The sequence below is a fragment of the Heteronotia binoei genome, unplaced genomic scaffold, assembly GCF_032191835.1.
Source record: "Heteronotia binoei isolate CCM8104 ecotype False Entrance Well unplaced genomic scaffold, APGP_CSIRO_Hbin_v1 ptg001301l, whole genome shotgun sequence".
In the NCBI taxonomy this organism is placed as follows: Eukaryota; Metazoa; Chordata; class Lepidosauria; order Squamata; family Gekkonidae; genus Heteronotia; species Heteronotia binoei.
The window spans coordinates 81,200-97,917 of NW_026800229.1; positions in this window are offsets into that span (position 1 = coordinate 81,200).

Genomic DNA, 16,718 nt, shown 5'->3' on the forward strand with positions numbered 1-16,718 from the left:
GGCCCTCTGTTTCAACCCAAAGCATTTCTAAAAGGGAATCTAATTCTCTGACCTCAGTCTTACTGGACTGTATATCCTCTCTGACATATAGAGCCACCCCACCTCCAACCCTTCCCTCCCTATCCTTCCGATATAACTTATATCCAGGAATCACCATGTCCCACTGATTCTCCTCATTCCACCAAGTTTCTGAAATTCCCACAATGTCTATGTTTTCTCCCAACACTAAACATTCCAATTCACCAATTTTACTTTGGACACTTCTAGCATTTGCATACAAACATTTATCATTTCCCAGGCAAGCTAGGCCCGCCACCTCCCTCCTGCCGCCTCGAGACTCTGGCAGACAGTCCATACTGTTTGTCACCATCACAGTGGACAACTCTGATCCGTTACCCGGTAGAAAAATAGAAGCCAACCCTTCATCTCTTTGAGACGAGTCCTCCCGAACCAGAGACATTCCATCTCCTGTCGGCTTTCCCCCAAGATTTAGTTTAAAAACTGCTCTGCCACCTTTTTGATTTTAAGCGCCATCTTCCTCTCTCCTGTTTTATTCTCACGCCAACCCTGTGTGGGAGGCTAGGCTGAAGGGTGGGTGGGCTGGCTGGCTCATGGCCCCCCAGAGAGCTTCCACTGGGGAGGGACGGTGGCTCAGTGGTAGAGCATCTGCTTGGGAAGCAGAAGGTCCCAGGTTCAATCCCTGGCATCTCCAAAAAATGGTCCAGGCAGATAGGTGTGAAAAACCTCAGCTTGAGACCCTGGAGAAAGAGCCGCTGCCAGTCTGAGTAGACAAGACTGACTTTGATGGACCAAGGAGGGTCTGATTCAGTAGAAGGCAGCTTCAGATGTTCACTGCAGAGCAGGTCTCCCCTGTTGCTAGTCCAAGGGCCTGGCTGCTGCTGCTGGAGGGATGCGCGGGGGGCGGGGGGGAGGCAAAGAGCCCTCCTTCCTCCCGCTGCTTTCCTGCCCCCTCCGTCTGGCGTTCTCTGCTGCTGCAGGCAGGGCTTGAATGGGGATGCGGGCTGCCAGTGCTCGGCTAGGACCAGTGGTTTGCACCATCTGCCTTGGCCCTTGCTGGGAGTTCCGCTCGGTGTGGCAGAGGAACGTGGGACAGCCGGTGCCTCTTGGGCCATGCGTCTCCCTGCTGTAAAGCCCTTCCTAGCCCAGGCTTTGACTCATGCTCTTGCTCCCTCCTGGGTCCCTGGCCCATCAGCGCAACTCTTAAGCATGTGCAGAGTGCGGCGTGGGGTGCAGACCATGGGGGCTTGCAAGCAAGGGCAGCGAGGTGGTGGTGCCAGTGCGGGGGCTCTTGGGGAAGGCCTGAAGAAGTGGTGGTTTTTATGCAGACTCTGGAGAGGAGGGCTTTCTCCCACCATGGCCTGCTTGTATGCTCGGTCTCCGTGGCTGGAAGGGCCGTATGTGTCCTCTGGGGACCTCCCGCCTCTCTGCTCTTAACAGATCGTATTCATTCTTGATGTTCTCACAGGCGGGGTGGGGGGGGGAGAAGGAAGGGGCTAAGAGCTGGCCCCCAAGGTGCAAGGGGCAGGACTGAGCATGTGCTCAGAGGGAAAGGTCAGTCTCTTCCCCCCCCCCGACCCACACTTCCCCAAGGCCTCCTTGCGGCAGGGGAAGGCAGCTGCTGGTTGGGAGTCTCCCCCTTCCTGGGGCATCTGTCGCCTTCCCCTCTGGCTGGAGCCTTTTGACCCACTGGCTGGCAGACAGTCAGCAGAAAAGCTTGGAGCCTTCGCACCGGGCGTGGTGCGGCTTCTCTGGAGGCAGCAAGCTCCGAGCCTCTGTCTTTGCCCGGGCTCTGCCAGGCCGCAGCAGGTCAAGGCTAAGGTAGGCAGCGTGGGCATCTGCTGTGGCGCTGGCGGTTCTCGCCCCTCCTTGCTTGCTTCCCTGGGGCTGTGCAGAGTCTGGAACTGGGCTGGAATCCAGGCCAGGAGCCCCTTTGAGACCAGCTGGGTTTGGGGGGATCTGAGCTCCTTTCCTGAGATTTGACAGCTCTGTCTCTCAGGAACTCCTCCCAGGAAAACCTGGTTGGTCCGGAAGGTGCCACCAAATTTGAGTCTGGAGGCAGCCGGGGAGGGGACCGGCTCGACCAGGAAGTGCGGTCAGGGGAACGAACGTTCTGGTGCTCTAGACGGCTCTTGTGCTGAGCGGGTCGTTTGCGGCCCACCTCTCCCCCCACCTGCCCTGCTCTTGGGTGAGGGGCAACTGAGAACAGGCCACCCCTCCCCTCTCCTCCCTCCTTTCCCCAGCAGGCCGAAAAAGGTTATTTCTGGCTGCTTGGAGTGGGGGGGAAGGTAGTGCAGCAGGCGCTGACTCACGGCTGGGAGTGGCTCTTGCGGAGACGCCAGGCGGTCACGTTTTTCCAGTGGAGCAGGGAGGGGGAGGCCGGGCTGGTGGTGGGATGTGGGACTGTGGCCAAAGGCCACGCATTGACTTCAGTTGCTTGAAATGTTTCTGTGCTGCCTTCCCACCCACTTCACGGCCCCCCCCCCCAGGCCCTTTGCTAGCAGGACGCTTGTCCAGAGAGGGCCTGAGCCGGGGAGCGTCTGCACTCCAGAGCATTGGCTGGTGCTGCATCCTTTTCAACCCAGAGAGGCGGGTGTGAGGAAGTCCTCCTCTGGCTTCTGCCCTCTTTATCTCAGGAGGGTCTCAAAAGGCATCACAGTTCCTACAACAGGCAGTAAAAGAAACAAACACTTAAAATATTGTAGAGAGCGTTGACCAGCAAGCTCCAGAAGGCTTTAGCATCTGGTCCAAAGAAGTTTGGACTGGCTTAAGCTGCTAATGAAATGAAGGTTAAACAGACAACCTCTTTTTTCTTAGAAGGGTTCTGTTTTGTCATAAGTTGCGTAGTCTTGCGATGCATTAATACAAAAAAGAAATACATTAGAATAAAGTGGACGTATAACTGTTTGGTGAGACTGGGCTTAGAAGCATATATAATGCTGCTGAGTCCCTGTTGAGGCCTGTGGAGGTGTGTGTTCCAGATGTTGTAATAATCTGTAATCCAGCAGTTCCCTTTTTATGTTCTGTTGAAGTTTCTTTGCAATAAAGGAGCTGCTTTGAGGTCACCCCCTGACTGTCGCGGAAGGCGGAAGAGTTTGCCTGCAGGTGTCTCCGTTTTGTGACCGCTGATGTCAGAGTTGTGCCCATCTATCCTTTGGTCACTGCCAGCCTGAGTAGACAAGGGGGGGGGGGGTGTCTGATTGCTTAGAAGGCAGCTGCCTGTATCCCTCTGGCCTTCAGTGCAGCAGGCCCTGCTGAGTCTTCCCAGGGCTGCCTGGGTGGGACCCTGCCCCCCCCTCCCCGGCAGAGGTCTTGGCCCTGAGCCTGGCCAATGCCTGTGGAATGTGCCGGAATTCCTGTGGGTTTGGAGTTCCCGCCTGGAACCCGCTCTCTTCTCCCCCACCTTGTTCCTGATTTTGTGTGTGTTTGCAAGAAGTCTGACTTCAGGAGCCCTTCCTTTTTCTCCCCACTCCCCGCCCCTCCCTTCCTGCAATCCTGGCAGTGACTGGAGAGGGGGGGGGAATAGCTCCTTCTCTCTCAGGCAAGGGGGGGGGGGCTTCTGAATCACACACCAGCTCCTGGTTCAGCTTGGATCGATGCCTGTGCCACATTTTGCTGCTGCTGCTCTGGATTTAGCTAGGCGTGCCCCCACACACCATGCAGGCTCTCTTTCTGCACCCCCCTCTTTGCACCCCCAGGGGGGCACTCAGGTCAGTTTTTCCTTTGGGGAAACTGGGAAATGCTCATCTTCTGAGCCTGCAGCAGGGGTCCCTGCGGTGTGTGTGGGGGGGAGGTACTTGTGAATTTCCTGCATTGTGCAGGGGGTTGGACTAGATAGATGACCCTGGGGGTCCCTCCCAACTCTACGATTCTGTGAAATTTGACAGAGCACTGAAAGAAATGTCTGTGGAAATACTGCCCCCCCCTTTTGGGATGAATAAAATACTTTTGAAGATTTACTTAACATTTTATATATTTTTATCCTGCCTTTCTATCCAGCAGGGAAATAAAAGGGCTCATAAGCTTCTCACCTACGCTTGTCTTCACAACAGCCCTGTAAGTAGAGTCCGGCAGCCATCTTGTTCTGAAGCAGCAGAACAAAGGTTGAGTCGAAGGGCACCTCTAAGTTCAACAGAGTTTAATTCTGGGTGGCAGCTTTTGTGTGTGCCTCGTAAGGGAGGCTAGGTTGTGAACGAGGGGCTGGGCCAAGGCCGCCCAGCGAGCTTTCATGGCAGTGTAGGGATTTGAACCCGGGTCTCCAAGATCCTACCTAATCTGGCACTCCAGCCCAGGGCTGGCCAAACTCATTTAACATAACAGCCACATAGTATAAAGGTCAGATGTTTGAGAGCTGGAAGGAAGGAAAATAGATGGGAGACGGAGGAGGAAGAGAGAGGTGGGAAGAAAGCATATTTAACTTTTAAGTGCATTCTCCAAGCTGCCAGCCAAGCGATTTAAAGGGAGAAATGCCTCTCCAAGCCATCTGATGGAGTGATGGGAGCTTGGAGAGACACACAATATGTGTGAAAGAGCCATATGGGGCTCCCAAGCCAAGGTTTCGCTACCCCTGTTCTGGCCACTGCCCCTCAGTGGCTCTCTAGAGCACACTGGTATGAAGGCTTTTGTGTTGGACAACTGACCGCATCAGTTCATGGTAATTCCAGTGCATACTGTAGAAACAACATATTTTCAGCTGTTGTACAAATGAGAACTGGTAACAAATTGGCAATAATGTGTTTAATAATCCCCTTTCAGCATTTAGTGTTTGGACCACGAGTGGCTAAACCTGCTTCGGTCAGAGCTGCAAATCAATGTCCACTGTTTGAGAGCCACTAGAAAGGCGCATCCAGTGCTTCAGAGCTGCAAGACTTGGAGAGTGCATTTGAAGAGAGAAAATTAATTTAATTTAATTTGCGATTTACACCCCGCCCTATCCCGAAATGTCTTCTCCAAGCTGGCTGATGGAGCAGTGGGGGCTCGGAGAGCAATACAATATGTGTGAAAGAGCCACAGTTTGGCCACAGTTCAGAGAAACGTCGCCTGCGGGGTGACATGAGAGAGGTTTACAAGATAAAGCATGAGATGGAGAAAGCAGAGAAAGAAGTACTTTTCTCCTTTCTCACAATACAAGAACTCGTGGGCATTCGATGAAATTGCTGAGCAGACAGGTTAAAATGGATAAAAGGAAGTACTTCTTCACCCAAAGGGTGATTAACATGTGGAATTCACTGCCACAGGAGGTGGTGGCGGCCACAAGCATAGCCAGCTTCAAGAGGGGGTTAGATAAAAATATGGAGCAGAGGTCCATCAGTGGCTATTAGCCACAGTATGTGTGTGTGTGTGTGTGTGTGTGTGCGCACACACACATATTGGCCACTGTGTGTATATATGTGTGTGTGTGTGTATATATATATAATTTTTTTGGCCACTGTGTGACACAGAGTGTTGGACTGGAGGGGTCACTGGACTGATCCAACATGTCTTCTCTTATGTTCTTATGTTCAGAGTGTTGGACTGGATGGGCCATTGGCCTGATCCAACAGGGTTTCTCTTATGTTCTTATGTGACACAGAGTGTTGGACTGGAGGGGCCACTGGCCTGATCCAACAGGGCTTCTCTTCTGTTCTTATGTGACACAGAGTGTTGGACTGGATGGGCCATTGGCCTGATCCAACAGGGTTTCTCTTATGTTCTTATGTGACACAGAGTGTTGGACTTGATGGGCCATTGGTCTGATACATGGCTTCTCTTATGTTCTTATGTGACACAGAGTGTTGAACTGGAGGGGCCACTGGCCTGATCCAACAGGGCTTCTCTTATGTTCTTATGTGACCCAGAGTGTTCGACTGGAGGGGCACTGGCTGATCCAACATGGTTTCTTTTATGTTCTTATGACACTGAGTGTTGGACTGGAGGGGCCACTGGCCTGATCCAACAGGGCTTCTCTTATGTTCTTATGTGACACAGAGTGTTGGACTGGAGGGGCCACTGGCCTGATCCAACAGGGCTCTCTTATGTGACACAGAGTGTTGAACTGGAGGGGCCACTGGCCAGATCAAACATGGCTTCTCTTATGTTCTTATGTGACCCAGAGTGTTGGACTGGAGGGGCCACTGGCCTGATCCAATGGGGAGGAGAGGGTGGGGAGGTGGGTAATGTGGGGGGGTAGGGTGGGGAATAGGGAGGGTAGTGACACAGAGTGTTGGACTGGATGGCCATTGGCCTGATCCAACAGGGTTTCTCTTATGTTCTTATGTGACACAGAGTGTTGGACTTGATGGGCCATTGGTCTGATCCAACATGGCTTCTCTTATGTTCTTATGTGACACAGAGTGTTGAACTGGAGGGGCCACTGGCCTGATCCAACAGGGCTTCTCTTATGTTCTTATGTGACCCAGAGTGTTCGACTGGAGGGGCCACTGGCCTGATCCAACATGGTTTCTCTTATGTTCTTATATGACACAGAGTGTTGGACTGGAGGGGCCACTGGCCTGATCCAACAGGGCTTCTCTTATGTTCTTATGTGACACAGAGTGTTGGACTGGAGGGGCCACTGGCCTGATCCAACAGGGCTTCTCTTATGTGACACAGAGTGTTGAACTGGAGGGGCCACTGGCCAGATCAAACATGGCTTCTCTTATGTTCTTATGTGACCCAGAGTGTTGGACTGGAGGGGTCACTGGCCTGATCCAACGGGGCTTCTCTTATGTTCTTATGTGACACAGAGCGTTGGACTCGATGGACCATTGGCCTGATCCAACATGGCTTCTCTTATGTTCTTATGTGACACAGAGTGTTGGACTGGAGGGGCCATTGGCCTGATCCAACATGGCTTCTCTTAAGTTCTTATGTGATACAGAGTGTTGGACTGGAGGGGCCACTGGCCTGATCCAACAGGGCTTCCCTTACGTTCTTATGAGACACAGAGTGTTGGACTGGAGGGGCTACTGGACTGATCAAACGTGGCTTCTCTTATGCTCTTATGTGACCCAGAGTGTTGGACTGGAGGGGCCATTGGGCTGATCCAACAGGGCTTCCCTCATGTTCTTATCAGACACAGAGTGTTGGACTGGAGGGGCCACTGGCCTGATCCAACAGGGCTTCCCTCATGTTCACAGAGTGTTAGACTGGAGGGGCCACTGGCCTGATCCAACAGGGCGTCCCTCATGTTCTTATCAGACACAGAGTGTTGGACTGGAGGGGCCACTGGCCTGATCCAACATGGCTTCTCTTATGCTCTTATGTGACACAGAGTGTTGGACTGGAGGGGCCATTCGCCTGATCCAACAGGGCTTCTTTTATGTTCTTATGTGACACAGAGTGTTGGACTTGAGGGGCCACTGGCCTCATCCAACATGACTTCTCTTATGTTCACTCCTGGTTTGGATCCTCTTGATATCCAGATGTGCCGGCAGTCCTGCCGGTGGCTCAGCACACCCTGAGGTGGGGCTGCTGTGAAGGCCCCCTAGCGCTGGTGCCCCTCCCCTGCTGCCCATCCGTGTGCCCTGCCCTCTCCATCTGCTGGCAAGTGCCCCACTGGCCGTGTGACCGCACCCTTGGGGGCTACAGCAGTGAAGGGCCCGGCTGGACACAGCAGTCCCTGGGGCTGGGGAAAGTGCATGGGCGTGGGGGGTGATGCACGGGGGTGGGGGTCTCTTTTACCCGGTGCTCCTCCAAGGGGCAGTCTTTGGCCTCTGGAAACGTCTGTCTGTGATGGGCAGTGCTCGTTTTTGCTTAGCCTTTTCCTTCCTGGCTCCGGGGTAGGAAGTCCACCCGGCCAGAGTTTTAATTCACCCCCAGGCTCTTCCTTCTTAGTTGGGAGACTTCTGTGGAAGAAGATTGGTGTGCAGAAACACAGTCAGTTGCCACCTCCTCCTCTTCGCTTATAACCCTGTCTCATGTTTCCGTGGCGCAGAGTGTTAAAGCTGCAATACTGCAGTCCTAAGCTCTGCTCATGACCTGAGTTCGATCCCCGGCGAAAGCTGGGTTTTCAGGTATCCGTCTCAAGGTTGACTCAGCCTTCCATCCTTCCGAGGTCGGTCAAAGGAGTCCCCAGCTTGCTGGGGGGAAAGCGTAGAGGACTGGGAAAGGCAATGGCAAACCACCCCATAAAAAGTCTGCCATGAAAACGTGAAAGCAACGTCACTCCAGAATCAGAAATGACTGGTGCTTGCACAGGGGACCTTTCCTTTCTTATCTACACTGAAGGAGCCCCGTGGCGCAGAGTGATAAAGCTGCAGTACTGCAGTCGGAGCCATCTGCTCACAACCTGAGTTCGATCCCAGCGGAAGCTGGTTCAGGTAGCCGGCTCGAGGTTGACTCAGCCTTCCATCCTTCCAAGGTGGGTAAAATGAGTCCCCAGCTTGCTGGGGGGAAAGTGTAGAGGACTGGGGAAGGCCATGGCAAACCACCCCGTCAAAAGTCTGCCGTGAAAATGTTGTGAAAGCAACATCACCCCGGAGTGGGAAACGCCTGGTGCTTGCACAGGGGACCTTTCCTTTCCATGTTTCCCTACGATCGTCCCCTCCCCTTCGCCTGTAAACTAGAAACGCCCAAATGTCTTAACCTTTCCTGGTTGGGAAGCAGTTCCAGCTTTTGGCCCATGTGGGGCAACGGATTCTTGGCTCCGTCTTTGGAGCTGCTTGCTGGTGGTGGGGTCCAGGGAAGCGTTTTCGGGCACCCTGGAGAGCTACAGCTCTCCCCTCCCTGATCCTCTGGAGAGCGTTTGCCTCCCCATAGAGAGCGAGGAGGTTTTTTTTGGGGGGGGGGGAAGGGGGAGGTAGGAAAAAAGTCAAGATATAGTGTTGGGAATTTTAGATGGCTTTCCTTGGGAATGTATGGGAGTTTGTTCGTTTTCTAATATCTTAGGTTTGAAACGGAGTGCTTCATTTCAAATTGGAAAATGTTAGCCTTATAAAGGGTGCTGGTGTGAATTACTCAACAACATGCAAAAGGGAAGGAAGAGGTGAATCTATTCCATAGAAATGTTCCACCTCACATGAAAGCACATGTTCAGCTTCTGGGTGCTTGGGTCCTGAGCCAGTTTGGTGTAGTGGTGAAGTGCGCGGACTCTTATCTGGGAGAACCGGGTTTGATTCCCCACTCCTCCACTTGCACCTGCTGGAATGGCCTTGGGTCAGCCAGAGATCTCTTATCTGGGAGAACCAGGTTTGATTCCCCACTCCTCCACTTGCAGCTGCTGGAATGGCCTTGGGTCAGCCATAGGTCTCACAGGAGTTGTCCTTGAAAGGGAAGCTTTTGTTAGAGCTCTCTCAGCCTCAGCCACCTCACAGGGTGTTTGTTGCAGGGGGAGAAGATATAGGAGATGGTGAGCTGCTCTGAGTCTCTTGATTCAGAGAGAAGGGCAGGGTATAAATCTGTAGTCTTCTTCTGAGAAACACAAGGACTTCAGCCACCTCAGAAAAGTGGGACATTTTGCCTCAGGATAAATAAGGAGTTCAGCTTGGGGAAAATGTATCCCAGAATACAGTTTATGTAAGCCCCCCCCCCCCATTTGCTGGGGGTTTCTGAACGATGCCTTGGACCAGTTTGAGCTGCCAGCTGCTCCTGTGGACTCGTGTTGTCCTCCTCTTTCTTTGGGTCTGTCTTGGGGGAGGCTGGGTTCCCCCTCCCTTGTCATGTCAGTGGGTGGGTTCTGTTACCCTAAGAAGGGGGTGACCAAAGTCGGGAGCCCCATGTGGCTCTTTCACACATATCGTGCGGCTCTCGAAAGTCCCACTGCCCCATTGGCCAACTTGGAGAAGGCATTTCTCTGTAAATCACCTCTCCAAGCCAGCTGGTGGCTTGGAGAATGCATTTAAAGTTAAAGTTGCTTTCTTTCCACCTCTCTCTCCCTATCTGCCTGCCTGCCCTCAAACATCTGACATTTATTCTATGCGGCTCTTACATTGAGCATATTTGGCCACCCCTGCCCTAAGAGTTCCTGCTGCAAATCCATTGGCCTGCCTGAGGTGGGGCTCGAAGGGAGCGGGAAGTGTGCAGAGAGGTGTCTGGTGATAGTGGCCGTGTGTTCATCATGGTGTTGCCCCAGGCAATGGGGCAGTCGCATGGTCACGCCAGGGGAGTAGTAGGAGTCCTGGGGGGAGGGGAGGAATGCCTGGAGAGCCCCCTTCCTGTGGCGCGAATGCCCTTGCTGAATCCCAGGTGCGAGAGAGGGGTTTGTGGACGAGAGCAGAGGGAGGAGGCCTTGCTGGGTGGGATGTTGTCAGCCTCTCGTGGCCCCCTGGAACGGAGGGCTGGGGCCAGATCAGAGTAGTTCCTATTTTGACCTGGGTATCCTGCTTTTCTCCCTACTCCACATTTTAAGAAGGATCTAGACAAGCTGGAAGGGGTCCAGAGGAGGGCGACGAAGATGGTGAGGTGCCTGGAGACCAAGTCCTCTGAGGAAAGGCTGAAGGAGCTGGGGATGTTTAGCCTGGAGAGGAGGGGCTGAGAGGTGATAGGATCACCATCTTCAAGGACTTGAAGGGCTGTGATCTAGAGGATGGGGTGGAATTGTTTTCTGTGGCCCCAGAAGGCAGGACCAGAACCAGTGGGTTGAAATTAAATCAAAAGAGTTTCCAGCTCAACATTAAGAAGAACTTCCTGACTGTTAGAGCGATTCCTCAGTGGAACAGGCTTCCTCCTCGGGAGGTGGTGGGCTCTTCTTCCTTGGAGGTTTTTAAGCAGAGGCTAGATGGCCATCTGATAGCAGGGCTGATTCTGTGAATTTAGGGGGAGGTATTTGTGAGTTTCCTGCATTGTGCAGGGGGCTGGACTAGATGACCCTGGAGATCCCTTCCGACTCTATGATTCTATGATATGATCACCATCTTCAAGTCCTTGAAGGGCTGTCCTATAGAGGATGGGGTGGAATTGCTTTCTGTGGCCCCAGAAGGTAGGACCAGAACCAACAGGTTGAAATTGAATCAAAAGAGTTTCCAGCTCAACATTTGGAAGAACTTCATGACCATTAGAGCGGTTCCTCAGTGGAACAGGCTTCCTCCTCCGGAGGTGGTGGGCTCTCCTTCCTTGGAGGTTTTTCAACAGAGGCTAGATGGCCATCTGGCAGCAATGAGGATCCTGTGAATTTAGGGGGAGGTGTTTGTGAGTTTCCTGCATTGTGCAGGGGGGTGGACTAGATGACTCTGGAGGTCCCTTACAACTCTCGGATTCCTGATCCCCCGGGGAGCTCTGGTGTCCAGAGTCTTGCACGGGAGTCAATCTGAGGGGGCTGTTGACCTTCCCTTTTCGTCTGCTGCTCTAGACCCCTGGCTCCCCCCCCCCCCCCGCTGCCTCTCCTGGGCAGGTGAGACACTTCTTTTGTTTTCTCACAGCAACTTTGATTGTCTAGCACCTCTCCGATGGCAGAAAGTCTCAGGGCCCTGTGGGGTGAGGCATCAGTGGGCTTCCAGGCAGCGGGCGCTCTTGGGTGCTGCAGCTGTGTCTGATAATTCCATTTGATGTGATAAGTTCTAAATGGGGATTATGATATTAAGGCAATCAAGGGGAAAGTAATTGTTGTGTGCGTTTCCCTTGCCTCCAGAGCTGCTGTGTGCGCTTTTCTGAGGGGTGTGTGTGGGATTTTGACTGTCTCTGGCTGTGGGGGCCCAACCTGCCTCCTTTGGGGCCTTCAGAGGTTTTCTCCTGGAGACAGGAAGGGTGTGCGCATGTGTGGGGGGTGTGCTGGAAGGACAGGACTGGCCTTGCTGGGGCCTCCCCATGCTGGGGTCAGGGGCTGCCCAACTGGCCACTGCAAGGCTTCGAGGAGTCCGAGGGGGGGAGGAGCTTTCTGGGCTGCCCGGCTACCCCGGTCGGTCACTTCCCTGCCCGCTGGGGCTGAAGGAGCAGGAGGGTCTGCCTGCCAGCTGGCGTCCTTCCAGCAGAGACCTTTGCTGCCTCTTGTGACGTGGCCTGGTTTCTTGACTGAATCTTCGCTCTTGGCAGGACTCTAAAGCAGCAGCCAACAGGGCAGTGCAATTAAAAATGCAACGGAAATGAGGGGAGAAGGCTGGGAGGGTTCTGAATGAAGGGCGGGGAGGGGGCCCTGCTGGCCGAGGCTGAGAGCCACACCCGCGAAGCTGCCTGGTACTGAACCAGCACCCCCCCCCCCCGCTTTGGTCCAGTAAGGTCCGCATTGTCTCCTCTGGCTGGCAGCAGCTCTCCAGGGTCTTCTCAGGCAGAGGAAGCCCTTCTCATGATGGTCCTCTTTAAATGGAGGCGCTGCTGGCGGCTGGACCTGGGCCCCTTCTGCCTGCCACAGACAGCCCCTTACAGTTGTCCCTGCCTTCCTAGAGCAGGGGCTCTCAACCTTTTTGCACCAGGGACCGATTTTGTGGAAGACGGTGGGGAGGTGCTGCTGAGGTTTTTGCCGCCCCGTGCTCCCCACCCTCCCGTGGGGGGATGAAAGAGGTGGTGTTCTAGAGCCTCCGCTTGGGATGCAGGAGGTCCCTCCCCAGTGCAGTCCCTGGTGCCATCAGGCAGCCGCGGGGGTGTGTGTGTGAAAGTCCTTTCTCTGCCTGCCAGCCGGCTAGCCGGCGTGGGCCTTGATGGGCTCAAAGGTCTGGGTGGGTGGAAGGCAGACGCAGGTGTTTGTGGCCAGGCCCTGGGTTGCTGGGATGGGCTGGCCGCTGCTTGCGGTGCTGGTTTGGCTCTTCCCCCCCGAGTTTATTGTGTCAGCCACCTTCAGTGCAGGAGAGGGAAGGAACAGAGGGGCAGCTGCCTGGTTCCCATGAGCTCTGGCGGCTGGGCTGGGGGAGGGGGCTGACCTCAGGTGAGCACCAGGCTCTTGGCTCTCCTTCACTGGGTCCCGGGGAGCAGGCAGAGAGAGCTCTTGGCCCCAGGTTCCTCATGCTGACACGACACGGGGGCTGTTGGTAGGCAGCGGTGGGGCCAGCTCTGTGGGAAGGGAAAGCTGCCTGAGAGCCCTCTTGGTGGTGCTTCCTGCAGCCGCCTGCGGAGCCCCGGCTGAGTCACGCCCAGCCCGAGAGGAGCTAGGCGTGGCCGGCCTTTGCCCCAGAGGGAGCCGGAGTCTTCCAGGACTGCGGGCGCTCTTCCTGGGGGCTTGCGGCAGACTCCGGGCCCCTGGGGGGGGAGCAAGCCTTGAAGAGGCCCCCTCCTTGGGTTTGGGTCGGCCCAGCAAGGCCGCGGCTGAAGAGGGCCTCTGGCTGCTGCCAGGTGAGAAGGGGGTGCCGTCTGGGTAGCAGAGGCTTTGGCTCCGTGGGCATGCAGGGCTCCACTGGGGGACTGCCCAGAGCAGAGAGTCCAAGCTGGAGGGGAAGGCTGGCTGCTTGGGGCTTCCCAGGGCCCGGTCCCTCTGGAGCCACGACCAGAGACCTCTGAGTTGGGGGCAGGGCACGGAGGGGGGCTGGGAGGCTCAGGGGCTGAGGCTGTTGGCAGGCCTGGAGCTGGTTCTTCGGGGTGCCCAGGAGTGGCCTCTTCCCCGCTGGGGGATGGGAATGCAGGGGAGGCAGCCCCATTTATTCCCAGCTCCAGACGATGACGTAGCCTCCAGGCCCAAGGGAGGCAGTGTTCCCTTGCCCAGCTGGATCCAAGCTGTGGGGCTTTTCTAGGGGGTGGGATTTCTGCCCTCCCCCGGGCCTGATCTGCTTGGGGGAGGGGGGCAGTGCAGAGCTGCCCTCTTTGGGCTCTTCCCACAGGGCCCGTTACGGCAGAATTTCCTGAGGGGCAGGAAGCTGTCCCCAGGTTGGCATGTGTGGATGCAGGCACCCCATCTAGCCCCCCCTGGGGCCCCTTTATTGGCTTCCTCCTTCACAGGCCATCTTCCTCCCCAGAGCACTTTGCGTCCTTTCCCTCCGTTTGGGTTCTCCCAGCACCCTGTGAGGTGGGTCAGGGAGAGCACGTGAGTGGCTCAGGGTCACCAAGTAAACGTCCATGGCAGAGTGCGGATTTGAAAGTGCCCTCTCAGATTGCAGTCGGATGCTTATAATCCTCACCCACTCCGCCACCCTGCATCCCATATAATGAGAAAAACATATTTTTTAATTGAGTTTATACTTTTTATCCCAGGGGCAGAGTGCTTTCCGTCTGGCTCTTGCCCTCTTTCTCCTCACAGCAGCCTTGCAAGGGAGGCCTGGGAGGGCCTGGGGAGCTCTGCACGAGAGTGGCGCGATCAAGCCCCTGGAGTCCGGCTGGCTCACCTGCGCTGGCTGCTGCTGGTTTCCCCGCTAGGCACTGTGAGGCCTGCCTCCTCTCCCCCCGCTGCTGACCCCCCCCCCCCCACTATCTGTGCAAGCTGCTGAGGCTTGGCTGTGTGGCAGAGCTCCTGCTAACCTTGGGGAAATCTGCATTTCTGTTATAGGTGCTTAAAATAAATTGGCCCTGGTTGAGATTTCTTCAGGGCAGAAATATGTAGGGCTGGTGGCCTTTCTGCAACTGGCTGCTTCCAGCTGTTGGAACACCCCCCCCCCCCCGGTCAGCCCTGGTCTCACAGCCTGCCTTTCGACTGCAGGGTGACATGAGAGAGGTTTACAAGATTATGCAGGGGATAGAGAAGGTAGAGAAAGAAGTCCTTTTCTCCCTTTCTCACAATACAAGAACTCGTGGGCATTCGATGAAATTGCTGAGCAGTCCGCTTAAAACGGATAAAAGGAAATCCTTCTTCACCCAAAGGGTGATTAACACGTGGAATTCACTGCCACAGGAGCTGGTGGCGGCTACAAGCATAGCCAGCTTCAGGAGGGGATTTGATAAAAATATGGAGCAGAGGTCCATCAGTGGCTATTAGCTTATCGCTGGAACTCTCTGTCTGAGGCAGTGATGTTCTGTATTCTTGGTGCTTGGGGGGCGGGCAACAGTGGGAGGGCTTCTAGTGTCCTGGCCCCACAGATGGACCTGGGATTTTTAAGGCCCCTTTGTGTACAGAGTGTTGGACTGGAGGGGCCATTGGCCTGATCCAACAGGGCTTCTCTTATGTTCTTATGTGACACAGAGCGTTGGACTGCAGGGGCCACTGGCCTGATTCAACAGGGCTTCTCTTATGCTCTTATGTGACACAGAGCGTTGCACTGGAGGGGCCACTGGCCTGATCCAACAGGTCTTCTCTTATGTTCTTATGTGACACAGAGTGTTGGACTGCAGGGGCCACTGGCCTGATCCAACAGGGCTTCTCTTATGCTCTTATGTGACACAGAGTGTTGGACTGGAGGGGCCACTGGCCTGATCCAACAGGGCTTCTCTTATGTGACACAGAGTGTTGGACTGGAGGGGCCACTGGCCTGATCCAACAAGACTTCTCTTATTTTCTTCTGTGACACAGAGTAAGAACATAAGAGAAGCCATGTTGGATCAGGCCAACGGCCCATCAAGTCCAACCCTCTGTGTCACACAGTGGCAAAAAATGTTATATACACACATACACTGTGGCTAATAGCCACTGATGGACCTGTGCTCCATATTTTTATCTAAACCCCTCTTGAAGGTGGCTATACTTGTGGCCGCCACCACCTCCTGTGGCAGTGAATTCCACATGTTAATCACCCTTTGGGTGAAGAAGTACTTCCTTTTATCCGTTTTAACCTGTCTGCTCAGCAATTTCATCGAATGCCCACGAGTTCTTGTATTGTGAGAAAGGGAGAAAAGTACTTCTTTCTCTACTTTCTCCATTCCATGCATTATCTTGTAAACCTCTATCATGTCACCCCGCAGTCGACGTTTCTCCAAGCTAAAGAGTCCCAAGCGTTTCAACCTTTCTTCATAGGGAAAGTGCTCCAGCCCTTTAATCATTCTAGTTGCCCTTCTCTGCACCTTCTCTAATGCTATAATATCCTTTTTGAGGTGCGGCGACCAGAACTGCACACAGTACTCCAAATGAGACCGCACCATCGATTTATACAGGGGCATTATGATACTGGCTGATTTGTTTTCAATTCCCTTCCTAATAATTCCTAGCATGGCGTTGGCCTTTTTTATTGCAAATGCACACTGTCTTGACACTTTCAGTGAGTTATCTACCATGACCCCAAGATCTCTCTCTTGGTCAGTCTCTGCCAGTTCACACCCCATCAACTTGTATTTGTAGCTGGGATTCTTAGCCCCAATGTGCATTACTTTACACTTGGCCACATTGAACCGCATCTGCCACGTTGACGCCCACTCACCCAGCCTCAACAGATCCCTTTGGAGTTCCTCACAATCCTCTCTGGTTCTCACCACCCTGAACAATTTAGTGTCATCCGCAAACTTGGCCACTTCACTGCTCACTCCCAACTCTAAATCATTTATGAACAAGTTAAAGAGCATGGGACCCAGTACCAAGCCCTGCGGCACCCCACTGCTTACCGTCCTCCACTGCGAAGACTGCCCATTTATACTCACTCTCTGCTTCCTATTACTCAGCCAGTTTTTGATCCACAAGAGGACCTGCCCTTTTACTCCATGATTCTCAAGCTTTCTAAGGAGCCTTTGATGAGGAACTTTATCAAAAGCTTTCTGGAAGTCAAGGTAAACAACATCTATCGGGTCTCCTTTGTCCACATGTTTGACTGGAGGGGCCACTGGCCTGATCCAACAAGGCTTCTCTTATATCCTTCTGTGACACAGAGCGTTGCACTGGAGGGGCCACTGGCCTGATCCAACAGGGCTTCTCTTATGTTCTTATGTGACACAGAGTGTTGGACTGGAGGGGCCACTGGCCTTATCCAACAGGGCTTCTCTTATGTTCTTATGTGACACAGAGTGTT